This window comes from Caloenas nicobarica, chromosome 2, assembly GCF_036013445.1.
Source record: "Caloenas nicobarica isolate bCalNic1 chromosome 2, bCalNic1.hap1, whole genome shotgun sequence".
NCBI classification, from domain to species: Eukaryota; Metazoa; Chordata; class Aves; order Columbiformes; family Columbidae; genus Caloenas; species Caloenas nicobarica.
This window is the reverse complement of record NC_088246.1, coordinates 51482452-51488451: the sequence shown is the minus strand read 5'-3', so window position 1 is coordinate 51488451 and position 6000 is coordinate 51482452.

Below are 6000 nucleotides of genomic sequence, written 5' to 3'. Positions count from 1 at the left end.
CAATGCTGCAGAGGAAGGCAAAAAACCCCCAGAGACACTTGGTGTCCCACGTGGGGGGAAAAAAAAGCCTTCCTCCCCCCAGCTGCAGGGCACGAGAGGCCATCTTCCTGGTGCTTGAGCAGCAGGCAGGAACCGAGCCAAAAGGGCCCAGAGGAGCTCTGAAAAGTGGTCACGCTCAATGCTGCAGAGGAAGGCAAAAAACCCCCGGGGACCAGTGCCAATCTGCCCCGGGGGGAAAAATTCCTTCCTGACCCCAGTGCTGGCGATTGGCTGTTCCCTGAGCATGTGAGCCAGACCTGGCTCCTTGTCCCACAGGCTGCTCACGCCTCCCAGGACCTGCCCAAGCCCTATCCTCCCTTGAGCTGGAGCCATCTCGGGGACTTCCCAGAGTGCCAACATGCCTCTGAGCTGATGGACCTTGGGGGCAAGGATCCTTCCTGTGCCTGGTGGGACACCAGTGGGTGCTCCAAAGCACTGCAACCCCTTGCAACCCCTCTACCTGCTGTTTCTTACGGCTCCTGAGCCTGTCTGCGCATGGGATGAAGATGGTGAGCTCTGCAGTGCTCTTCAAGAAGGCATCATTCCCTTGGTCTTGCCACTGCTACCCAGTTGAAAGGGCTTTCCATCCGTCTGTCCGTCCATCCATCCATCAGATAAGCTTGGAAGGTGGCTCTGGCGGTCCCTGTGCCATTCCTTCCCAATGCAGCAAGTGGCATGTGCTGCTACGCTGTCATTTACGGTGAGGTTGTCTGCTTGGGAAGGAGTCTGGAATGGTTTTGTGCTGTTGAGCCTATCTTTGCTTGCGCTTGACAGCTCTTTTCCTCCTTTGGCCTTCATCCTTGCTATCTTCCTTGAAAGTCATGGCAGCCCTCTCAGGCTTTGTCTTGCCCCTTGTAGCCGTTGTCTTCTTCTGTAGGCCCTCCATGTTCCTAACCAACTACTTAGCCTTGGTTTGCTTTCATCCCCGATGGACTTTATCTTTCCTGAACCCGAGGAAGGAGAAATGTCCCTAGTGGTCCAGGCCAGTGCTGACCTACGGCGATGTCCTGCCTGACACACCAGTATGCCTTTGCCTGTATCATATTTGTGGCTCCCAGTCATGCTGTGAAGTATTTGTGCCTCCAGGAGCATTTTCCTACTCCGATGTGTTCAACCAGTGCCAGAAACTCACGGTGCTCCACCTGACGTTGTGTTCCCTATTTCTAGCCTGTAGATCTTCATGCAAGGTTTCTTGATGTAGGGGATTTCTCTTGGGTCAGAGCTTCAACTGGTAGGGAGTATGGGGGCTGTAGAACTGCATTGTGAGCTAGAGCTTCTTCTGGTTCATGGATGCTGATGACCTGGGATTTGTCTAGTTTGGAGAGGTGGAGGCTGAGAGGCCACCTCATTGCTCTCTACAGCTTCCAAGGAGGGAAACTGGAGAGGGAGCTGCTGATCTCTTCTTCCCGGTAGCCAATGGCTGGAGATGTGGGAGCGGCTCAAAGCTGCTTCCATCAGGGGAGCTTTGGACTTGACAAGAGGAACCTTTTCTTTCCCAAGAGGCTGGTCAAGGCCTGGAACAGGGTTCCCGGAGAAGTGGTCGATGCCCCATTCCTGGTCAGTGTCGAAGAGGCATTTGGACAATGCCCTTAATACCGTGTTTTAACTTTTGGTCAGCCCTGAAGTGGTCAGGCATTTGGACTAGATGATGATTGTAGGTCCCTTCCGGCTGAAGTCTTCTCTCCTTCTGCTCCTACCTCCTCCTTTCCCTAGCAGTACTTGCTGTGGATATTTTGGATGTCGTTGCTTTCCATCCCTGCACTAACAGAAGGCATTGCAAACCTTTAAGCGTGTCCCATCTTCGGCACTGGCTCTGTCACCTTGTGGGAAGGAGGCACGTACCTTCTGATGGGGGCGAGAGCCCCGGGCCCCCTTGCAACATCTGGGCATCCCACTTCTTAGAGCTACTGCCCCTGGCTCCGCAGGGGATGCGGATGGTGAGCTCTGCAGTGCTCCTCAAGAAGGAATTCCCTCGGTCTTGCTGCTACTATCCAGCTGAAAAGGATTTCCGTGCATCAGACGAGTCTGGAAAATGGCCCTGCCAGGAGATTGTCTTGCAGTGGAGAACCTCCAGCAGCCTCATGCAAGGTCTTCCTCCCTCAGCCCCTGCCCCGTGATTCCAGCAGCTCCTCAAGTGCTTCCCCTGGGATGTGTTGGGGCTGCCCCCGGGCCAGCTCTGGCACTGGACACGGGAGGCTGCTCCTTTTGATGCTGCCCGGGGCATTGTGACTGCTGCGTTGCCGGGTGCTGGCATTGTGACATGGGGGTGACAGAGCCCCCATGTGCAGCCCCGCCCACCCCCCCTCCGCCCAGCACCCTTTGGAGGAAACCTTTGGGGCGCTATCCCCGAATCAGTCCCTGTACCTACAAGATACGGGAGTAATCAACCTAATGGTGTCCCTTTTTTGCAAAAATACAGTGTGGATTTGTTGCCGGTCCAGCCTTGCTTCCAGTAGCCATAGTGCCTGTGACGATCTCCCATTCAGTTACAGGAAGGTGCCTTCTGTCTGGCACTTGGGGCAATGACTCGCTGTGTTTTGACTTTCTCTTCCTTAGATACCTCCCGCCTCAGTGGCTGTTTTGGCACAGATGGGTTTGGGGACTCAGCGGGTTTTCTCTCTTTGGCTGTTTAACACTGGGACCTTCCTACCTGTGCCCTGTGACCGGGGCTTCCACAGCAAACTGTTTGCTGAGCTACAGTTTGCAAATCAGCCCTTCCCGTGCGGCTACTGACGGTATGTGATGGGGAGAAGGTAACAGTGCAATATTTTTCGTGTATACAGTCCAGTGGTGCAGTTGGTTTACAACCCTTATAGTGGTGTTTCTCTGTGCTCTATATAGATCATCCTTTGGAGGGCTTGCTTTTGCTGGCAGCAGCCGCTAATTAATGTATAGTTAAGAAACAGTCTGCTCTAAACAGACACACAGAGTTTTCTAATTGAGAAAATGTTGCTGTCTTGCTGTTTTTTTCTGTGAATTGCACGTGGCATCTTGAACGGAAAGCCGAAGCTTGGTAGCGTTGGGTTTAGCGTGACTTGTGCAGGAGCGAGGCTGATGAGAACAGGCCCGTGTGTGCGTGTGACGCCACCCGTCTCTTTGCCGGCAGGTTGGTCAGTCGCCCTCATGGCCGACTTTTCCCTCTGTGCCTTGTCAATTTTTAGTGCACGAGAGGAGGAAAGAGCCAAGAGGTCCCAAAGCTGGGGCTGTTTTCTGAGGCGAGGTGGCTGCGCGTAGGAGAGAGCCCTGGCCGAGCTGCCAGCTGGGCTGGACCATCGGAGAACCCAGAGTCCCCGGCAGCTCAGCCGCATCTCCCAGCGCTCAGCGACCCGGCTGCTGCGGGCACGTCTGCTGCCTCCTGGAACATCTCCTTTTTCTGAGTGCAAAGAGAGCGGAGAAAGCCAAGATTTCTCCAGGGAGCCTGCACTTGGTATGGTGAGGAAGCACAGTAGGGTCATTGATGTAACCAGAAGTATTGTTTACAATCACTAAGTATTATTTACTTCTTTATTATTATTATTATTTAGAGTCACTAAGTGACCACATTTTTCCTGTGGCTTTGAAATATTTGGCAGTCTTGGGGGTGCTCCTAGGCCTCAGCGGCTGGGACCGGCCTCCCCTGGGACCCCCACCCACCACCACAGTCTCGTGCCAAGGGCCCAGGGGCCGTGTGTCAGCTCAGCCTGGGGCCTTGGGTCCCTGCCTGAGCCATGTTGTAGGTGTGCGTGCCCGTCTCGTGTCTGCCCCTGTCCCTGGCTGGGCCTGGGCCCTGCCCTGCAGAGAGCGGCTCTCCTGGATGGAGCCCTCAGGGCTCGGTCAGGGCTTGTCCTGCAGAGCTCCAGGCATCACAGAGCAGAACTCTTCTGTTCTATTTGTTCACCATGAACTGGGTAACGACGAGACTACTATTTCCCTGAAATGCCAGGGGGGTTTTAGCTCCAGAAACACTTTCAAGGACACAAACCACAAAGAATAAAAGTGGGACCAGGATCTTGTTTCTTTTATTTAGTCGTTTAATTTTGTTTGTTTGTAGGTAGGTTGATGGTTGCAGGTTGGCTGGTTGGTTTAGGCTGGATTGTTTAGGATGGTCATTTGAGATGGTATAGGTCATTTGGTTTAGGATGGTTTTGGTTGGTTTTAGGTTGTATTTGGTTGGTTTGGATGTGAGAGCAACCCGGCTGTGACCTCTGTCACCCCATTGATGGTCAGGGTTGATTGGGCTGATCTGGCTGGCTAGGCAGGTGTCCCCTTGCTCCCTCCCTGCTCCATGTGTGTCCTTCCCGAAGCTAGGCGGTCACTCAAAGAGGATGAGCTTCCCTGTTGGAGGGCTACCATTCATGGGTGAAGGGTATGCGGTAGCTGCACTCCCCTTCTAGAAGCTCCAAACAAGCTCAAGGTGCATTTGTAGGAGAAGCTGGCTGGGGTAGTCAAGCTTCCAAGACTGCAGACACATGCAAGTGAGGCACTGCATGGGGCGGGGTGTTTGTTGGTTGGGTTTTGGCCATGTAGGGTTGTTTTGACTGTTTCAGCTTGTTTGTTGAAGTGTGGTTGATTTAGATTGTTTTTTAGCTGGGTCGTTTGGGGTTGGTTTCGGTGGTTTTATTTGGGTTGAGGTCATTTGCTTTAGGTGGTTTTGTTCAGGTTGTTTATGTTGTTTGGTTAGTCTAGGTGGTTAGTTTAGCTTGGTTGTTTCAGGAGGTTTGATGCTTTATTAGGTGGGTTTTAAGTTGTTTGAGATTGTTGAAGGGTTGTTTTAGGTTGTTTAAGGTTGCTTGGTTTAGATTTATTTAGCTTGCTTAGATTTAGGTTGCTGAAGGTTGGTTAAAGGATGCTGGTTGATGTAGCTTTAGGTTGGTTTTGGTAGGACTGTTTAGGTCATTTGCTTTAGGTAGGTTTGTTTTAGGGTGTTTAGGTTGGTTTATTTTGTTAGGTTTAGGTTGGTTTAGGTAATTTGTTGTAGGTTGTTTAAGGTTCTTTTGAGGTTGTTTGTGGCCGATTGTTTGAAGTTTTTTAAGGTAGATTGGTTTAGGTTCTTGAAGGTTAATTGTTTTCAGTTGCTTAAGGTTGGTTTAGGTGAGGTGTTCTTCGCTGATTTAGGTGGGCTGTTCTAGCTAAGTTTAGGGCCACCTCGTGGAGCAGCAGGCACCCAGCCCAAGTGGCCCAAAGAAGCCGCGGCAAGTGGGCCATGCTCAATGCTGCAGAGGAAGGCAAAAAACCCCCAGAGACACTTGGTGTCCCACGTGGGGGGAAAAAAAAGCCTTCCTCCCCCCAGCTGCAGGGCACGAGAGGCCATCTTCCTGGTGCTTGAGCAGCAGGCAGGAACCGAGCCAAAAGGGCCCAGAGGAGCTCTGAAAAGTGGTCACGCTCAATGCTGCAGAGGAAGGCAAAAAACCCCCGGGGACCAGTGCCAATCTGCCCCGGGGGGAAAAATTCCTTCCTGACCCCAGTGCTGGCGATCGGCTGTTCCCTGAGCATGTGAGCCAGACCTGGCTCCTTGTCCCACAGGCTGCTCACGCCTCCCAGGACCTGCCCAAGCCCTATCCTCCCTTGAGCTGGAGCCATCTCGGGGACTTCCCAGAGTGCCCACATGCCTCTGAGCTGATGGACCTTGGGGGCAAGGATCCTTCCTGTGCCTGGTGGGACACCAGTGGGTGCTCCAAAGCACTGCAACCCCTTGCAACCCCTCTACCTGCTGTTTCTTACGGCTCCTGAGCCTGTCTGCGCATGGGATGAAGATGGTGAGCTCTGCAGTGCTCTTCAAGAAGGCATCATTCCCTTGGTCTTGCCACTGCTACCCAGTTGAAAGGGCTTTCCATCCGTCTGTCCGTCCATCCATCCATCAGATAAGCTTGGAAGGTGGCTCTGGCGGTCCCTGTGCCATTCCTTCCCAATGCAGCAAGTGGCATGTGCTGCTACGCTGTCATTTACGGTGAGGTTGTCTGCTTGGGAAGGAGTCTGGAATGG